This window comes from Harpegnathos saltator, unplaced genomic scaffold, assembly GCF_003227715.2.
Source record: "Harpegnathos saltator strain DR-91 unplaced genomic scaffold, Hsal_v8.6 scaffold9, whole genome shotgun sequence".
Lineage (NCBI taxonomy): Eukaryota > Metazoa > Arthropoda > Insecta > Hymenoptera > Formicidae > Harpegnathos > Harpegnathos saltator.
The window spans coordinates 112,749-132,737 of NW_020230717.1; the positions used below are offsets into that span (position 1 = coordinate 112,749).

At 52.6% G+C, this 19,989-nt stretch overlaps 1 protein-coding gene across 5 annotated transcripts in view; it reads right to left on the minus strand.

Annotated features, from left to right (window-relative positions):
- Positions 1 to 19,989, minus strand: part of LOC105180577 (uncharacterized) — a 47,399-nt gene that overhangs the window by 7,765 nt on the left and 19,645 nt on the right. Inside the window, exon 1 of one of the 5 annotated variants that reach the window (XM_011136735.3) lies at positions 15,092 to 15,234. The exons of 2 other annotated variants lie outside the window; for them this stretch is intronic. The gene's annotated coding sequence lies outside the window, so the exon portion shown is untranslated. Of the gene's footprint in view, positions 1 to 2,106; positions 3,910 to 15,087; positions 15,235 to 19,989 lie in introns of those variants that run through there. 2 more of the 5 variants (XM_011136734.3, XM_011136733.2) reach the window with 2 other exon arrangements.

Consider the following 19,989-nt stretch of genomic DNA (forward strand, 5'->3'; position numbering starts at 1 on the left):
ATGGGAGGCCGAGTCGCAGGTGGTCGATTAATCAAAATGCTTGATCAAAGGATAAGATGTTACGGGTGAGACAAACGCCGGTCGGATCCTCCGCGACACGTCCAATTCTTCCTGGGATTGTAGAATTTCACAAAAATCTCCGAGAATTTTGCCGTCTTTTGAGAAAAATTTTGAGAATTTTTGTCGTCTACGCGGATCTGTCTCCTCGAACAGAGAATTACTTCGGAATAATATTTATTTATAATAATATATAATATAATATATTTAATAGTAATATATTATTAAATAATATATTATATAATAAATAATAATAATAATATAGAATAATATTGATAATAATTATTTTATGAAATGAAATATGGAATATGAAATATGGAACAATTGCAAATGGACGAATTTTCTAAAATAATAACGAGAGATATTCGCAACTTGATAAAAGTCCTTCGGCGGACAAACGGACGAGGGGGCGAGATCACGGTCGAGTAAATTCTCGCCGGGCCGACGTCTGCTCGATCGAGCAGTTATTCGTCAGGTCGAAATCGCCCCAGGGAGAGGACCTGGATCGCGCTTCTCCGCGCGCGCGCTTCATTCCAGCGTTTCCCATCGCTCCGATTCTTCCGTCCGCACATGAAAGCCGTTCACGAGCATCTGAGATTTACGATCTCCCGCTCGGCCACTCGGCGATTGCGTCGGCCACGATAGTGACCGTGAAAAGTCCGTGTGCTGGCGCAACAGCACCTTGAAGAGCGGGGTCGAGGCGACGAGGGGAGGAGACGAGAAGAAGACAGAGTCGAGTGACACGCGACGCGCGAGAGGTCTGTTTCAGGTCGCGACCAGCGCGCTCCAGCGACCTCCTCGTCGTCGTCGTCGTCGTCTCCTTCAGCCCGCTACTTTCGACGCGCCCTCGACGCCCACGATTAGCGGGCGCGTCGAATTGACGGATTCACGTGTACACCCGGCCGTGCACGTCGCGACGACGAAAAAGTGTGCTGCGACTTTCTCCGCTCGGCCCGCTCGGAGAGCAACGGTTTTTCGGCTCCATCCAGGTGCCGCGCGCGATTGGAGGTCAAGCGGAGACGGATCGCGCGCGCGCGCATGCGCGCCAACGGTGAGACACATATATCGGGGGTCGGTACAGTTATTCGCCTTTGTGCTCATTGCCGTCACGAAACCTCGCCTCGATCTCTCCTCGTAACCGCGGCCGTGTACTTCGTCACCGAACTCGTTGCCCGCGTTTTAAAGTGCGCTTCGCGACTCGCGGCTTGGCTGATAAGCGCAGATAAAGAGGCCGACACCTGAGTCGGGGTGTACGTGTCTCTCTCTCTCTCTCTCTCTCTCTCTCTCTCTCTCTCTGTACGTGTGTGTGGTCGCTTGCGCGATCGACGCCAACTTGGCATCTCGCACCTTTAACACCTGGACGAGCGGTTCGCCGCTGACGTCACGGCCGAGCGTCGCCGCAGCGTTCCGCGCTATCCGATGAATGGGCAAGAAAGAGAGAGAGAGAGAGAGAGAGAGAGAGGGGGGAGAGAGAGAGAGAGAGAGAGAGAGAGAGAGAGAGAGAGAGAGAGAGAGAGAGAGAGAGAGAGAGAGAGAGAGGACGCACTTTCTCTCCGACGTTGCATACCGCGAGCCGCACTTCTGCAGTCGCACGCGCTCTGTGAGCGCGAGCGCGACAGCTGCGCGCCGCGATGCACACAAGTCCGCATTGTTTCGCGAGCAGCCGCGGCATATGCATTCCACCCGCTCCCTCCCCCTCCGTCTCTTTCCATCCATCTATCTATTTCTATCTCTCTATCTATCTGCCTCCCTCTTTCTCGAGCGATCGCGCTCACAGGAGCCGGAGCACAAAGGCCAGGTGCTGCGGGTCGGCACGGTCGGCGCTCCGAAACTCCTCGACGAGCATTGCGGATCGATCGATCGATCGATCGATCTCAAATCGAAGGATCGATCGATCGATCCTGCCCGCGACCGCGCTCAGCCCCCTTGCCGCCCGCCCCGCCGCCCAAGAGGACTCTCTTGGCGCCAGTTCGGCGAGCAGCGAAACAACGAGTTCTCATCACTTCGCTGATAGCGCACTCGTCTCTCAGGCGAGGCTGTTTTTATTACCTTGCGGGATCCTCCCACGTCTCCTCCTCCTCCTCGATCGCTCCTATCGATATCCTACGGTAATCCTCGGGCGATTCCCTGCAGGCATCCGGCGACCGCAACGGTGCGGCCGAATTTCACCTGGCCGAACGCTCTGCACGACATTCCGCGCGCTCCGGGCTCCTCTCTACCTGCTTCTCTTTCTCTCCCTCTCTTTCTCTCCCTCTCTCTCTCTCTCTCTCTCTCTCTCTCTCTCCCCCTCTCTCTTTCACGGGCCCCTCGGTGGTCCCTCGGGGCCCGGTGGATCTCAACTAGTTCACCGAGGCGTTCGCGAGCCGCACTCGCGAGCGCGTTTCGTCAATTCCAGCGCGCGTCGGGTCGAGCCGCGCATCGCGACGACGACGACGACGACGTCGTCGCGCGGTCAGAAGCGCGCGCGCGCGCGCGCGCACGAGCGAGCACGACGGCTGCACGAGCTCACGAGGAACACGGGCCGGTGTGCGTGCTTAGAACCGTCACGGACCAAGTCTGACTGGCGGCCGGTCGGCGAACACTCCGGCGACTCGTCGAGTCGCCGCCGCCGCCGAACGATGGAAGGGAGAGAGTGTTGCCAGCCAGACTCGGATTTTAAAGCCGGTTTTTGCGCCGAGGGAGCACCGTTTCCTCGGTCCCCGCCGAGGGCCGTTTCTGCACGGCTGTCGCCGTTAATTGAAACGTACGCACTGACGAAAGGAAGAAATCGGCGCGCTCGCCGCCGCGGCCGCGGAGGAGGTGTCTCTCTCTTCTTCTAGTCGCGAGTCTCCTCCCCTTTCCTCCCTGCCGCCCGTGGTGGCTCACGACTGCGAAGGCACGCGACCTCGATACACGGCAAGTGGGGGGATCAGGTGATATCTTATCGCAAAGTTGTAGCATGTAGAAAAAAAGAGCAGTCGTTATCTGCGCTCATGCAAAGTCGAGTTCGAGGGTGAGGGCTTCAGCGGTCGGCAGACAGTCGGCGACTCAGCCGGGGGATGATCGGGGGGGGGGGGTGACTTGGCACTTCGAGGTCAGGTTCTCTCTCGTCGCACGGGCGCGGGCGCGTCCTGCCGAGCCGAGAAGTCGGATGTTAATCGCCGAGTCCAGCCCTGGGCCAAGTCGGCAGGCTCGAAGCAGAAGGGAGAAAGTAAGAAAAGCAGGTATAAAGCGGAGGAGAAACGGAGACGAAGCTTCTATCCTATGGGGATCAGGCGTGTCTGTGTGTACGCGTGCATGCGTGCGTGCGTGAGTATGCGGCCCATCGTGCCCAGATGGAAACAGGTAGGACCACCGATGGGCCGTATGTAATGTAAACGTGAGCGAAACGTGTCCTTTCTCAGGTAAAACGCGAAGCGGAGCTGTGCGCGACTCTGCTCGCGTTCCCGGTCAGCTGACTCTCGGATTCTCCGAGAGACTTCTCACCCTTCGCGCTCCGAGGGTGCAGCCGTGCCGGGGCACTGTTGGAAATTCCTCATTTCGGAGAGCGTCGCCGACGCGGCGCAGACGCTCCCCGTCTGCTCTCGTGGAGCGCTTTCCGAGCTGGCTCAGACCTGATTTTCAACGATTTTCGCGTGGGACGCATCGCGGGCGACTCGAAAAATATATCTCGCGAGGATCTCAGACCTCCCGGCCTTGAAGGGAAAAAGTGAGACCTCTCCCCGCTCTCTTCCCTCGTCTCTCGTACAACTGGGAGAAAAAGTGCTTGGTATTTGTGTCTACGATTGCACCGTGAGGCAATTATGGTCAGCGAGAGAGCCATATTTTTATGATAAACGCTACTACAGCGTCTCGTTAGCAATAATTAGTAAGATAAAAATAAATCATGGAGATGATACAAATTTTATAATTATAATAAATGATTAGGCTCATGATTAACAGACAATTATTACATGCACATGTGTTGACTGCCTTTTTTCTCAAAACGGTCGGCACTGAACGTGTGTGTGTGTGTGTGTGTATGTGAGAGAGATTAATAATGAATTTTTCTCTCGGTGTAATCTCCACGAGTCTGTAATTCCGTAAAGCGCAATCTATTTTGTTATTTATCGGAAAGATTTATCCTGTTTCCATGAGAGAAAAGAGAGCGAGAGCGAGAGAGAGAGAGAGAGAGAGAGAGAGAGAGAGAGAGAGAGAGAGAGAGAGAGAGAGAGAGAGAAAGACCAGGAAGCTGGAATTTCTCAGACTAGAAGATCTCGGATAACAGCAGCAACGATAGTTGTGGAGCAGAGCGGATTGCGTATATTCCGGTCTCGCCACCCCCGCTTGCGAAACGCGGACTGTCGTCGTCGTCGTCGTCGTCGTCGTCGGAATGTTATCGATGCAAACTGAATGGACGTTCTTGATCTTGTCTCGATAACGCGCGACCGCGGCCAGTCGCGCGGCAATGGCGATTGTCCTAGAAAACGAGATTCTACCAGGTCGGCGGCCGGTCGCGACGGTTGTGCAATCGCCGTTTAACGAGTCTTCGTCGAGACCTTCTTGCCTGAGAGCTTCCCTTTTCTCGCCTGGCCGCGGAAAGCGCGTTCGACGTGGCGGGCGGGGCGGAAACGCGACTCGATCTCGGAAGTCGGCGCGGCTCAATTGGAAAATCGGAAGAAAAGTCGAATCTCACACAGGACTCCCTTAAACGTAATTAATCCATCGCTAAGTAATCAACGCTAAGTGACACGCAACCGCCACTCGCGGCATGTCTCTCTTATCACGCGACATAACAACGAGCTTGTTATTTATTATTATTATTATTTTATCATCATCACCATCATATTCCGGCTGCAGAGCGACCGCACCGGCGCGGCGCGGCGCGGGCGGGGGCGGAGGAACCAGACGCGAACTTAATCCCACAGCCGATAGCGTCTCATCGATTTATTAACGCGGTTACCTTAGAAACCCGCCTCGCCGCGAGCGAGCTGTTCACGATAACGCCGTTATCACGATGCACCAGCGGCACCGTTGGCCCTCCTGGCACTTTTCCCTCGGGCCCTCTTTCCCGCGGGCGAGAGGCGAGCTCGACGGGCGAGCCGTAAAATCGCCTCCCGGTGGATGATGCTCGGGATCGTCGTCGGCGGCGGAAACTTCAGCCGCCGATCGAGTCGCGGAAGATTAAAGCCGTCCGGAAGCGCCGATGACGATATCTCGGACCGGTCGAGTCTCCATAGATCGAGGTCGACGGTGAAGGCGACCGCGAGCCTAAATTCTCCACGTCCTTAATTCTCGCAATTTTTCGTTCGCCGGCTTAATGACGCGACGAGTCCGCAGGAGTTGATGCAGATCGCGCGATACCGCTCGCTTTTAACGAACCTCGCTTTGCTCGCGCGCGTTGTCTAATTAAATCGGACCGACGCGGCGTCGACGACGACGTTGTCCTCGTTGGCCCTGTCAACGCGCATCTGCTTCGCGCGAAAGGAAACGTCGCACTGACAACAGGCACCACCGTTCGTTATCGCGAGCGCACGATAACGATAACGGGACGAAGCTGAGCTAGCCGGAATCGCGATCGATCGCGCCCGCACGCGCGCTCCAGCCACTCGAATCGTGATAAGGTTCACAATCGCGAGTACTCTGGATCATCGACTTCGAGCCTGCTCCGGCCAAGAGCTTCTTGTTTGCCGACAAAACAAGACAGTGATCAAGGATACGCTGTTTTGCGGAAAGAGAATGATGATCTCGCGGAGTGTTTTCCTCGACAAATCAGCCGACACGGGTCGATGCTTATCCTGAATCAATAACAAAGTAATTGTATTAATTTCATATACCATTGTTTGACAAACGTGCTGAACGGGGAAGGGGGGACTCGCGTTGCGAAGGGGAACACACGTCGTTCCACGTGCGGCGAGGTTGTCGAAGGATAATCAAGGACGAGCGCAGAGTCGCAGTTGAGAGAGAGAGAGAGAGAGAGAGAGAGAGAGAGAGAGAGAGAGAGAGAGAGGGAAAGAGAGAGACGTCGCGATTCTCTCCTCGATAAAAGCCGCCCGTCGTCGTGGAAAAAAACAGAAAGTCGCGCGCATTACCGTAGCGCGGTGCGCGACGCGCAAATGTCTGCTGTTTGCGATGAGAATGCGAGAATTATCCGGGGAAACGAGTATTGTGTTATTGCCGACGTTAATAAATACCTGCGCCCAGCCATTCGGTCGGTCGCGAAATTCCGGTTTTACGCGAGCACGAACGTCCTGTCGCGGGGATTACGTCAGCGCTCCTTATCACGGTTGCCTTCTTGTTCCTATCGTGGCGCATTCTGCGCGCGATACGATCTCGTGGGACCGCGAACACCGAGAGGACTTCCGCGAGAGGAGGTCCCGGAGATTCCCCCCCCCCCCCCCCGACGCGTCCCAGCGAGCCCGTGACTTTCACCCTCTCGCGGGACTGTGGAGCGACTCTCCATTTTCCATTTCGTCAAATTAGTTTACTCGTTCATTCGCTCCGAAATTCGTCTCGAAGATTGCAATTCCCTTCTCGACTCGTTTAATGAGAACACGCGCGTTTTTCAGCGAATAACCGCGCGACGCCGCGCCGGTATGCGGCGCGATGGGTTATTTTTGCGCGACGCTTAATTACTTATTACCTCCATTAGTTCCCTCGCGGCGGATCGTAAACGAGGTTTACTGGTACGCCGCGGGTATAAATACCGAGCCATGGCCGGGTAACCCGGCGCTATCCAAGTGTCGATATTTCTTTCCCGCCGAAGGCGAACGATCCGCGTCGGACGTGGACACCAGCTTCGACGCCGATATTATTGGCTTTGATACTTTCGAGGGGAGCAACCGGGCTCGTTTAACACGTCTGGATCACCGATGCGACGACCGCCTCATCGTGAGAGACTACATTCGGAGAAGAAAATGCTCAATTTCGAGGCTAACCGCGTTTCTCTCACAAAAGAGAAACAGACGCGGGGAGCAAAAAGTAGAGAGGAAAATTAACGAGAAATAAGTAGCAACAGAGGAGTAGCAATAGCAAATTATTTGTTTACTTATTGTAAATTTTATGGGGAATCCATCCGAAAAAAAATAATTTCAGAACAAGAGGAATCATCTAAATTTTAGAGGATTTTATTCTTATATATGGCCTCAAGAAGGTTCCTCTAAGATTAAGAGGAAAATATTATAAACACATTATTCTTAAAGTTATAGGGATTATATGTTGTATGTATGATGCAAATCTTATTGATTTCAATATAAATTTCCTCTTATACACAAATTATTTAATCTTTTTTCAAGAGGATTTTATTATTTATTCTTACTGATAATACTAATTAATTAGAAAAAATTGTTATAATATATAATGAAAAGTAATATATATATATATATATATATATATATAAGTATTTCTGGCTCCAGTTCTACAATAAGTAGACACGAATGAAATAAGATTGTAACAAACAAATTTCCAAATTTCCATTTCAGTTTTGTTATGGACCTCATAGCTACAAAGATGTTCATAACCAATTGTATAAAACATAGTTAAAAGAGAGAATATATTATTCAACTTCTTGCGGTAGATTATAAATTGTATTTGACCAAATATGGGTAAATTATTTTCGTTACATATTACGGCACATACTTTTTTAAAAAGCGTTACAAATATTCTAACCCATGAGTGTATGATAATTTTTTTCGTTTATGTCTGAAAGTGGAGCATGACTGAACAAAAGCCGACGTTCAAATCAACATATTCCTCTTTGTATAAGAGGAAAATCAATCGATATAAGAGGATATCCTCTTGGAATAAGAAGATAATAAATAGAATAATATCCAATAAATCTTAGATGAATGGTTCACTTTAATCGCTTTATCGAAAGAGGAATCCTTCTTCTGTAAAAGGTTTCGCTCAGGATATGAGACTGTGGGAAAGATCACTTTACAAATAGAATACTTTCTTTTGGGTGTCGTATATACTTAAAATATGCATTATTTATCATCACTGTCTAAATTCCGTGAAAACGATCCTCCGGACCGTAATTGTTTCGCCGCGCGATTACAATCGCGAGTAGCGCGCAACGAGCTCGATAGCTCGAGGTGGATTGAGAACTCGCTTTGCTCGAAATTGCGCCGAGGATTCAAGCCGCGATGCGGGCACGTCGGGCAGGTGTTCGCGAGCTGGATAATGCGGTGCGGGTCCTTTACGCGCGTGACCTCTCGGTCGCGGCGGGCCGCGATAGCCGGAGCATGTCAACACGCGGCCGTGTGCGGTTCCCGCGTCGTCCGCGACGCCAACTCCGCCGGCGATGACCTCCAACGAGGTTCACGGAGGAGCCAACGAGAGGTTCTCGGGGTAGAAGCCGCCGACGAAAGCCCGGCCGAGCGCGCTCGCGTTTTCCACTTTCACGCAAACCACCATAAAAGGACTCGTGTCTTCTCCTCCCTCCGTCCCCCGCCCCCCTTTCTCGCCACACGTGTTCACCACGTTTTCCTCTTGCTTGTTCTGTTCTTTTTCTTTTCACGGCCGACACGCACTTGCGTGAAGGAGCTTCCGGGCGCGAGAATCGTCTCGACGCGGTGAGAACCACTGCGGCGCGGCTGCTTCTCAGCCTTTGCGCTCCGCCGCGTAAAACAATGACACGCGTGTGTCGTGCCGCGCGCGTGACATATGGCGGCCAGTTGCGAGAGGAGCACGAAAAACGCAACGGGGATCGCGATATAGCGGCAAGATAACGCCGCCGCCGAAACGGCCGCTATAAACCGAGAATATAATCGGGGAACCATTACCGGCGCTTTACGATCTCTCGTGACTCACCGCGCGCGCGTCCGCCGGTGACGAGTCTGAAATTCAAATAAAACGGTCGAGAGGGACGCGCGCGAAAGGGAGAGAAAGACCGCCGCGCGAGTTCGCGGGGTGATCACGCGGACAAAGGAACGGCCCGACGCGACATTCGGCATAAAACAGAGCGCGGTATTTCTGGCACGCCGCGCTGGTGACGGATCCCCGTCGCCGAGTGGCGGAATATTTCGCGAGGGTACCTGCAGCGAGCGGTTCTCCCTGCGAATAAACGATTCCGGGAATCGCGACGGCACGAACCGCTGCTGCGGGAGTGCATTGCTAGACAGAAAGAGACAGAGAGAAAGAGAGAGAAAAAAGAGAAAAGCAAACTCGATAAAACCGTAACGTTTACCGCGAGCGACTGCGTCGTCGCCACCGCTGTCACCGCCGCCGCCGCCGCCGCCGCCGCCGCCGCCGCCGCCGCCGCCGCGTACGTTATCTTATCGGAATGGAATTTCCTTCGCTCTATAAAGCCGACTGTGTTACGTGTGTACTCGGCGAAAGAGAGGCGCATTTCGGAGAGGCGCTTCTTCGCTTGACGCCGCCGTGAGCTCCGTCGACGGCGGTTTCCGCGCGAGGCGAGAGAGCCCGCTCTGTAGGATCTGTCATTTTCGTCATCTCCTTTCGGCTTTCTGCATCCTGGCCTTTTTTCGCATCGAGCTGCTGCGTATACGAACACGCACGCGAACGTTCTCGAAAGTCGCCGGCCGCGGCGACAGCCTACTGGCCGCAAATTTATAACTCGCGCGGCGAGTTGGACGTGACATTAGCCGAGCGCACGAGCGCCGGCCAAAGTGTACGACTTTCGCCCCATATCGGTCTCCGGAGAGACCGGAGAAAACTGGCCGGGCATTTTTGCCGCGCATCGCATGCTCTATCGGCTCGCATTCCGCTCTAATTGTCGCACGCTCACCTCTTATCGGTGCCCCGCCGCCGACGGCGGCGGCGCTTCGATTGTGCTTCGATGCGCCCGATGGAGTCGAAGGCTGAGCGCGTCTTATCGGATATCTCCTCTCAGCACCTCGACCGTCCCGGGGGTCACACCCAGGTGATCGGCCGGGGACGGTGGCGTCGTCTGTCGCCGTTAATTCACTGCAATCGCAGCCGAAGGAAGGTGCTCGAATTCGAGTCGATCTCTTTCGAGTATTTGGTTACATTCTCGTTGAAACAACAAAGGGACAAGGGCAAGTACGGAGTAATGCATTAGGAGAAGAAAAAGAAGGAAAAGGCCGAGGACTGTCGAAACCCGGCAACTCCATGAGGACTCTCCGCCCGTTGACGGCTCCATCCTCCGTCCGAAGATTGCGCGCTCATCGCGCTCCGATAATGATTAGAGCGGCGACGACTGCCGTCCTTCGCGGCCTTCGTCCTTTGATCACTCCGGCGTGTTTCTTCGCGGGCTTTCTTGCCGGCGCGGCGCGGCGCGGCGCGGCGCGGTGATCGCGATCGATAGAGAGATAGCGCACGAGATGCAGGCGGATAACAAACATCGGGGGCGGAGGGCGACGCGGGCACACGTGTCCAATGCGTAATGCGTAATGCGTAATGGGGTCTGATGAGTTGCGCGGCCTTAGTGGCGGCCGTGGTCGTCGTCATCTCCCCCCGTTTCTCCTCCTTCTCAGCGCTTTTCTTGCTCACGCTCGGCCGTCTTACGACACCGTCGTCGCCATCCAGCGCGCGTTATTACGATTACGCTATTGCGGCCGGGCTTCCTGATGCGGCCGCTCGTAAAGTTCACACGTGATAGAAATTCCTTCGGGCGGCGCGACTCTCGCGCGTCTTCCTCTTTTTCTTCCCTAAGCTTTCCCCGAGAGAAGGCCACCAATTATCCCGCACCGGAGAAAATCGGGCCATTTGCATAATGCGCGCTCGTCGCGCTGTTATGTTTAAAGAAAATTAAATCCCGGCTGCGCGCGCGCGCGCGCTACGGGCGTTTGTGCGTGCAATTTACTTGTCTCGTGTACCGAATCGCGCACGCAAAACATTTGCATTCTCACGAGTGAACCTCGGGGAACGTCGCGACGCCGATTTGTTTCCAATTTTTTACAGTTATTTTTTACGTCAAAATATAAAGAAATCTGTCGTCATTTTTAGCTTAAATTAATTTTTCCAATTTTTTCGGAATTTCTCGAGTTTTCTGTTCATTCTTTTTTCGTTCATTTCTTGTTCCAGTTTTTACCAGATTTTGACGTTAAAATGGGCTTGTTTGCTGAATAGTGAGCCGAAAGATTACCCAACGTCGAATGTAGCGTAAAACTGGACACTTTTTCGACAATGACGTCAGCCATATTAGATCCGTCATTTTGAATTTTACAAAATAGTTCTGACTCATAATCGGCGACATGTGTGTGTGCAAGTTTCAACAAATCAGATATATATATTTTGAGGAGATATTGCTTTAAATATATATAAAATAGTGTACTTGTGCAAAACTTGAAAAATTTCCAAAAAATTGAAAAAAATTAATTTAAGCTAAAAATGATAACAGATTTCTTCATATTTTGACATAAAAAATAACTATAAAAAATTGGAAACAAATCGGCGTCTGACGTTCCCCGAGGTTTACTTGTCGGAGTCTTGCGCGATCAAAAACAATGCTGACGATTCTGACGTTAACTGTCGTATCCAACCGCGTGATTTTATCCGCGTTCCGTTAAATATTGAGATATTGGAAAAAAATATTAAAAAATTAAGCATTAAATATCATCAAACTACTTGTCTTTTCGACAACTTAAATAACGCGCAGTGGGACAGAAAATGTCCGATATTCGTGGCTATGATTGCTCGATGAAATAATAATAACGGTCAGAAGAATGACTATAATTCCAGAGGGTTAACGACGCGTTTCTTCTCAGCGTGCCGCGCGTACTTTTCATCACATTGTATTGTATTGCATCCAGACACGAAGAGGGCCTCTGGCCGGCGAGTTTCGGCCCGGCAAATGTTGAGAGATTCGCTGAATATCAAGCGGCGAACGTTAATTACGGAGGCTCTGTCGAAGAGCTCGACGTGCCTCGAAGCGAGACGACGGGGCTCAATCGATTTCCCTCGCGAGCGACGCGAGCGTACGAATAGAATTGCTGCGTATCAACGGGCAATTATGCCAATAACGGCGGAGGAATACGTCTCCAATCTGTGACGGAAGTTAAGCGTTGCCTTAGTCATTGTTCCATTACCTCCTCCTCCTCCTCCTCCTCCTCCTCCTCCGCCTCTCTTCCTCTCATCTTCCGCTTCTTCTTCTTCTTTTTCTTTTCCTCTTTCTTTCTCTTTTTCTTCTTCTTCTTCTTCCCGGCGCTCGCGTGCTCCTTTTCCTTTACGAGTTTCACCACGTAAGAGGCTCGCGGTGTGTTGCAAATGTTATTACAATCATGCGTGCGTACATTATTATCATTCCCGACGGCTGCCTCTCGTCGCGAGTGCGCGCACTTCCTCCTGCGGCTCTAGGAGACGCGTTTCACTTGAGTCACGTGACACGAGGGGAACACGAAGAGCGATGAAATTAATAGGGCGCGCCTTCCCATCCGTTAATCCCACCGGTCGTCAATGTAACACGTCGAGTGGTCCGAGAGAGAGAGAGAGAGAGAGAGAGAGAGAGAGAGAGAGAGAGAGAGAGAGAGAGAGAGAGAGAGAGGAGAGAGAGAGAGAGAGAGAGAGAGAGAGAGAGAGAGAGAGAGAGAGAGAGAGAGAGAGAGAGAGAGAGAGAGAGAGAGAGAGAGAGAGAGAGAGAGAGAGAGAGAGAGAGAGAGAGAGAGAGAGAGAGAGAGAGAGAGAGAGAGAGAGAGAGAGAGAGAGAGAGAGAGAGAGAGAGGAGAGAGAGAGAGAGAGAGAGAGAGAGAGAGGAGAGAGAGAGAGAGAGAGGAGAGAGGAGAGAGAGAGAGAGAGAGAGAGAGAGGAGAGAGAGAGAGAGAGAAGTCGCCGGATTAATCTTGGGCCGCCGCGAGATTGCCGCGTCGCGATTGCAATTAGAAAATTTATTATCGGTGTCGCTTCCTTCGGTCGCTCTCTTTCCCGCATCTCTCACGTGTGTGAGATGCACCGTAATTCGAGCGGGCTGTGTGTCTGTGTGTCTATGCGCGAGCGCGTTTGAACGGAGCTAGCGGATCGTCGAACATCCTGCTGAGCGCATTATCCTTCGACTCACCGGGCCGAGGGGGGGCGGGGGCGGGGGCGGGGAGGGGGTTAAAAGCCCGCGAGTTACGATAACGCGCTTCTTTTCCACGCGAAGTACCGCAAACTCCTTCCCATTGTGGGCAAAGCGAGACAATGGGCAGATATTACAGAGAGGGAAGGGCCGAAGAGAATGGCGGGATAAAAGGAAGAGCGCGCGCGCGCGCGCGTCTCAGAAGAAGAAGAAGACGCGGGCCGGCCATCGAAGTAGCCTCCGGCTGTCCATTAGATCGAACGTGTGCGATAGCTCGCACTATGATTGTTGCGCCCTGCTTCGTGCAAAAATGCGAGCGAGCGCGGGGGAGGATGACCGCGTGTACCGCAATCGATCCTGCAACTTGGCGTGTATGTACGCATCGAGAGGGAGAGAGAGAGAGAGGGGTGCTGACGGAAGGACCGAAGACGTTGAAGAGGCGGCGTAGATTCATCGGGGCGATTCTACAGCGCGAGAGCGAGACGTCCATGCTTGTGATCAGCGCGGATTGCAGTATGACGCGCATGAGGACTTGACGTGAATAAGGACCCACGTGTCTCGAACGAGAGGGAGAGAAGCGAGGCAGACGGTTCGCAACGGTTGGGCCTGAACTTTATCATTGTTAAAATTCCGCCGAACTTTCTTTCGATGAAGTTCGCTGACTTGTGACAAAATTCCGTCGACGGCGAAAAGCGCGTCGCCCTTTGTACAACTACAATTGACGCATTCGCTACATTGACGCTGATCGAAGGAGATTCGTCGCAATTTGTTGGGCGAATCTCGTTGGCGGTGTGTCACGTTTGGAAATACATACGGAGGAAATAATGGGGAATATTTCCCAGCGATTCGGAGCAATTTATGTTAATACAAGTGAAATTAAATATGTTAATTAATTAATTGTGATATATATATAATATGTAATTATAATATATGTTAATTAATTAATTATGTTAATACAAGTGAAATTAAATATAAATGTGTAAGAGTCTCTGTAGACGTGACCTTCCTGCTTTTGTTTATTTACCTTATGCATATTAAAAGCCGAATAAATGGACGAGCAGTTCGAGGTAGTAAACACAGAAAAAAACAATAGATAGTACAACGATGATATGATTCAGCCCGTCGGTGGAGATCGAGCGGGATACGGAGACGTACGGCGAGTGTCAGGACACCTTCGAGTCAGGCTTCGCGCAATTGCTTCACGCGATAATGGATTAAAAATGGCGGTCCGAATACTCCGAATGAGTATGCGCACACTCGAACCGCTGACGGGCAGTCGGAGATCTCCAAGGGAAAGCGCACGAGATGTTGCGCCTCTCAGCTGCTGGCTCAGATCACTTAGGTCAGAGCTCGGCAAACTTTACAACTTTCGGCCGATTTTCGGACGCTACGCCTTCTATCTCCCCTTACCGCGCGGCGGATGCAGCAACTGACGGTCGCGGCTCGCGACCTCAGGACCGTTGGGATCATAAGGCGCATCTATGTGGTGCCTACTAAAGATGCGTTCCAGGAACGCGTCATTCAATCCTCGTACATGTAATGAGCGATAAAGATAGAATAACGTGTTAACGTTGACAACGCGCTCTTTTAACGCACCTCAAAGGCTGAAAAATAAATGTATCGACACAACTATATGTATAATATTTCGTACAAATATGTACAAATATGTACTTGTATAAGTATATATATATATATTTTTTTCTTATATTTTTATAATTAGAAGGTACTATTGCCGACGTTATTGCGTTTTATTTTTTAAACCACATAGATGCGCCTTATGATTTCAACGGTCCTGAGGTCGCGAACCGCGACCGTCAGTTGCTGCATCCGCCGCGCGGTAAGGGGAGATAGAAGGCGTAGCGTCCGAAAATCGGCCGAAAGTTGTAAAGTTTGCCGAGCTCTGACTTAGGTCATACCGCCCCGGGAAAACGCACGGCGAGCCCGGTCTGGCGACCAAGAAAACATCTGAATTGGATCGGTGTCGAAGGGGAAACGCACGACGACACCGGTATTCGGAATTGAAATCACCTAATTGTATAAGGGAACAATGCTCGACCCGATGAACATTAGAAAACAATGATTTGATTAACACTCACCAACCTTCTGCACGAGTGGGGCGACGGCACGTCTCTTTCGAGCGTCCAACAGCGACTAACTGCCTACCTCTCTCGCGACATCGTTTTTATGATCCACGTCTCTATCTTCCGAACGTAAACACATCGTTCTCCCCACCATTGACCTCACTGTGTGATCGTTATCGTTTTTCAACGCTCCGAATTTCGGATTTCCATATGCAATTACGATTACGATGCAATAGTACGAGGTGAAATATGAATATGATATGAATATGATATGAAAATCCATTTCGGATTTTCATATGCAATATTCACACCTCGTACGTTATGAATGATTAGGTATTAGAAGCTAGAATAAATGCAATATCTTTATTACAATTGTGTGCTTTTCTTCTTCAAAGGTATGCACAACAACAGATCGACGGCATTCTTTAGGAAAGGAGAAAGAGAAAGGGGGCGAACACGCGAAGAAAAAGAAAAAAAGAGACGATCTGTCTGACAAATGGAATTGTGAAACACACGCTATTTTATTCAAGTGCCCTTTCGGCCTTTTCACGAGGAGCAGCCGGCGAGCGGCCTGTTTGACGATGCTGGAAACGGTCCAGAAGCAACGCGTTAGCGTCGGCGCTTCGCGAATTCGTCGTCTCGTCGTCTGCCTCGCGATACCGCGATACTATCGCGATTTCTCATACGCAACGCGAAATAATCCCACCCAGCGCCACGGCCAGCCGGAGAGACCGAGGCTCCTCTCCGTTTGCAATTACATTGCGAAAAATCGCGCAGCGGATCCGCAAACGCGCGCGGAACTTTGTTACCTCCTCGTCGGGCACGCGATTAACGGCGTCGAAAAAATTCCCGGGGAATTACACATTCCGCGTAATGAAGCCGCGCCGAGTTTCCCCGCACGGCAATCACCCCGGACCGACGAGGTTCGACTGAAATCTTGTAATTCTCACCTGGCACGCACACGTCGCGCGCGCGCTCGCACCTGCTCGCTTTCCTCGCGCGAGAAAACGGTCGGCCTTGAACTCACCCCGCGACCTTGAGCGACGAGCATCATCGATCATCGGCACGCAGCGCTCGCGAGGGGCTCCGACAAATTACTTAATTGATATCCAGCCGATTCGAGCCGGTCTGGTTCGCGAGGCGCATCGGGCCCATTAAGGCGAATTTGCACGCTTCCCCTCGCCGACAATCATGAATCGTCCGTGGCGAAAGAAGAGTGAATCGGATAATACTCGGACGAAGAAACGATCCGACGAGATTTCCACCGAAAGCGAGAGCGAGAGCGGGATGGCCGCGCAGATAGACAGAGAGAAAGAAAAATGCAGAGAGAGAGAGAGAGAGAGAGAGAGAGAGAGAGAGCGCGATCTCGTCGCGCGGAGGAGAAACCGTCGTCGTTGAAATTCGATCGAGCGACGCGACTTTGCGCCGCGACCGCCACGTGTGAGAGCCATGCGGAAAATGCCTCACAATTATGTCATTACGCAGATTGGTACCGCGGGTAATTGCGGCTTGCGCCAACGATTGGCGCAGGGTGAGGCAGCGCAGGGGGAAGTCCCGCGACTTTCAGAAGCCGCGAGACTGCCCACCTGGGGATACCTCATCCCGGGGGTGATGATGATGCGTCCGGGCAAAAAGCGCCGCTCATTCGTCCGTCCGTCCGTCCGTCGTTCGCCGTCGTGGCGCGTTGTTCCACTCGCTGCAAGATCACTTTCACTTTCGGTTTTGCAGTATATCGCCCCCGACAAAAACTCGCCCTCGCCGCTCGACGCTCGCCGTCGCCGCCGCCGTCGTTTCACGTCCCGTGCCCGCGGCGCCGATCGACCGTGCATAAGTCCGCTTTTGTACGATTTTTCCGCCGGCCGATTTTTCCCACCGCCCTTCGTCGCTCGCGTCTTCGCGCGACGGTCGCGCCGCGTCGGTGCCGCCCCCGCCCCCCTCATTTTGTGTGCCTTCCTTTTATCTTCGCACCCCACCCCGCCCCGCGCGGTTCTGCGTCGCAATTTTCCGCAAATGCGTCGGCCGGCTGAACCGGATAATTAACTCAGCTTTTTTTCCCCCGCGGCTGCGATTGGCTGTTTTAATTGTATCGTCACGCAACACTGCGTCCCGCACAAAACTGTGCCGAGTGCAAAAGAATCCGCCGTCGTCGCCGTCGCAGCGCCGTTCCGCGCTTCCTACGCTCCCGGCGTCGGAAGTCGCGCACGCGGTTGTTCCCCATTTGCACGGCTGCCTTCCGAAATCGATCAGGCCGTGGCTCGCCCTCCCGTCTCCCGGGACTCCCCCGGCCGGTGTATCCGCGACCGCGGGCGGCGAACGCCCGCGGAGTAAGAAGAGGAGGCCGCGGCTCATCGGCGAGCCCGAGAGCCTCTCTCTCTCGCGGGAGTGCGATCCTCTCTCCGGCTGCGAACAGTCGGACATGCGCGCGTGTCACGCAGACGCGTTAAAAGCCGCGAGAGATCAACACGAGGAGACACGCCGAGTCGCACGCCGGTCGCACGACACGTCTGGCGCAGACGTAATGCCACGCGTGTATCCGGAGAGCAGAATGCACGCGGCACGTGCGCGAGCTCTCGCGCCATGCGCCGCGGCTGCGGCCGCCGCCTCCCCCTCCGCCCCCGCCGCCTCCGCCTCCGCCGCCGCCGCCGCCGCCGCCGCCGCCGCCGCCGCCACCGATGCGCGCGGCCACGAGCCGCATACGGCTCGCATGTGCATCTCGCGATGCATCTCCCTCTCGCTCTCTCTCTTTCTCTCCCCCCTCCCTGCCCCTCTCTCTCTCTCTCTCTCTACCTCGCTCCTCCTCGTCTCAAAAGGCCGCCTCCGATTGTCAAAGTTCACCGCGATGCCCGCCGCGCTGATTTCCATTGATTGCCCCGATGCGGCCGGATGGGGCTCTTTTCAGCATCCAGGGACTAATCGGCAACAATCGGAAACGATGGCGGAGACGCGTGAAAAATACGGCTCGAGAGACGGCGCGTCTGATCGATATATCGCTCAATGACGTGATATCAGCGCATAAATAACGCGCGTATATCGACGCGCATTTAGCTCGTCGGTGTGTTAATTCTCGCACTCCGTAAATTAATAAACCGCGGTGGTAGATAACCCCCTCTCCCCCCTCCCCTCCCCACCGTCTGGTAATTAATTTACGCGTTCGTTTCTCTTTCTCTTGCTTTACGCTGATGCCACATATGCGTTGCGTCTTCGTTCTTATCTGTTTTGTTCTTTTCCGCACTTGAGGAAACTTTCTCGCACGGAGAGCGCATAGTAAATTTTTCTCTCTCTCCCTATCTCTCTTTCTCCGTCTTTGAGAGAGCGAAGAAACGAAGAATTCGATTCGTTTTCCCCGCACAATTCTTGTCTCTCTTTCCTTCCTACGCAATTGCTCGAGGTCCACCGTTTTTATTGCCCCGCCGCCGACCGTTTCCTCCCGCCTCTTCCCCGTTGCCTTTCCGCGAGGTCCGATTAATTAACGATAGTTCGTTCTGCTAAGATGGAACTGTTACATCACGTGATAGAAACATCAGCCGAAGGCCGTCGGGACCGATGAAACGCACCCGCGACCGTTTTCCTTCTCCGGCGCGACCGGACGGCGACAACGTTGTCGACGACGACGAGGACGACTGTTGTATTCAGCGTTTTTGTCCCGCGGTGAAATTCCGATGTCGATAGTCATTCTACACGTTGTCCGCGCTTAATTTTATAGCCGTTCGCGGAAAACGCTGGATGAAAGGATGGGCCCGGCGTTGGCGCGTCGTCGCCGAGGAAACGCGCGGGTCGCATCGCGGTCGTCGTGGTCGTCGTCGTCGTTGTCGGCCGCATGCCCGATGCCGCATCAGCAAGTCAAACAGTTAACCCGTCGATTCACAGTTAACCCCGGCGAATCTCTTCCTCCTCGTCGAGCACGAAGTACAAGCGGGAAGGCGGAAATTCCGCGATGCCGCTCCTTCATATCGTCGTCGTGGCGCAATGAAAGAAGAAACTCGCAACTTTGCGCAACAGATTTTCTGTCGCCCGAGGAAAACCGCGGGTGTCAGGCTGATGCGAGGGACACACTCGCCATTTTTCTATTAAACTCTCGCGGGGTGTTCGAATGTTAAAAAAAAAATTGTCTGTTGAACACTAAAAAAAGATACCGAGTCAACACGTCGACGAAATTACACACACGAGGCGCAATTAAATGCACCTAGGAGAGTCGCTTCCGTAGTCGATAGAAAGAGAGAGAGAGAGAGAGAGAGAGAGAGAAGCGTCATTTATTGAGTCAATTTCAATCGACGAACTTTTATTCGCCAAAACAATTAATTGTTCGAAATCGGATCACTCTTTCTTCGCTTTCTAAATTTCTTGCAATGCAAATTTCACTAGCGGAAGGTCTCCGCTCCAAGAAGAAATTTAGAGAGTATCCTATTTTTGGCAAACCCTCCGGGGACGGAAAGATTCCCATAGGGGATTTCCATTCGGTCAATTGTTCTCTCGGCGGTTGCCTCACGCGGCTTTTAAACGCAATCGAATGCCTGCGAAACGCGAAAACGGAGATACCGTTTCTCGTCACCGATCTTTCGTCCACTTCCCGTTCCGTTAGAGGAATTGGGCTTTCTTTCTCCATACCTCTCTTCTCCTCTCCGAGGGTCGTGCTTGAGAAGAACGGGGTCGCCTTTTCCCCCCATTCCGAAAGCACTTTCCTTCTCGCGGCATAAATTAGATCGAAACAAGCAATGCAAGTGCATCATAGTCGTACACAGCCGACGAAGAATAACAGATTTACTATCGACACCGTCGGGCTGCGTCTAATTACGCGAGTAATTGCGAGCGCGTCGATTAGCCGACAATTAGTCCGCGTATCTTCCGGCGTTCGGCGACGCCTCACGTGTCGCTCGTCGTGCAATGGATGTAATTTTATTTTGCATCAGACTCTGACCG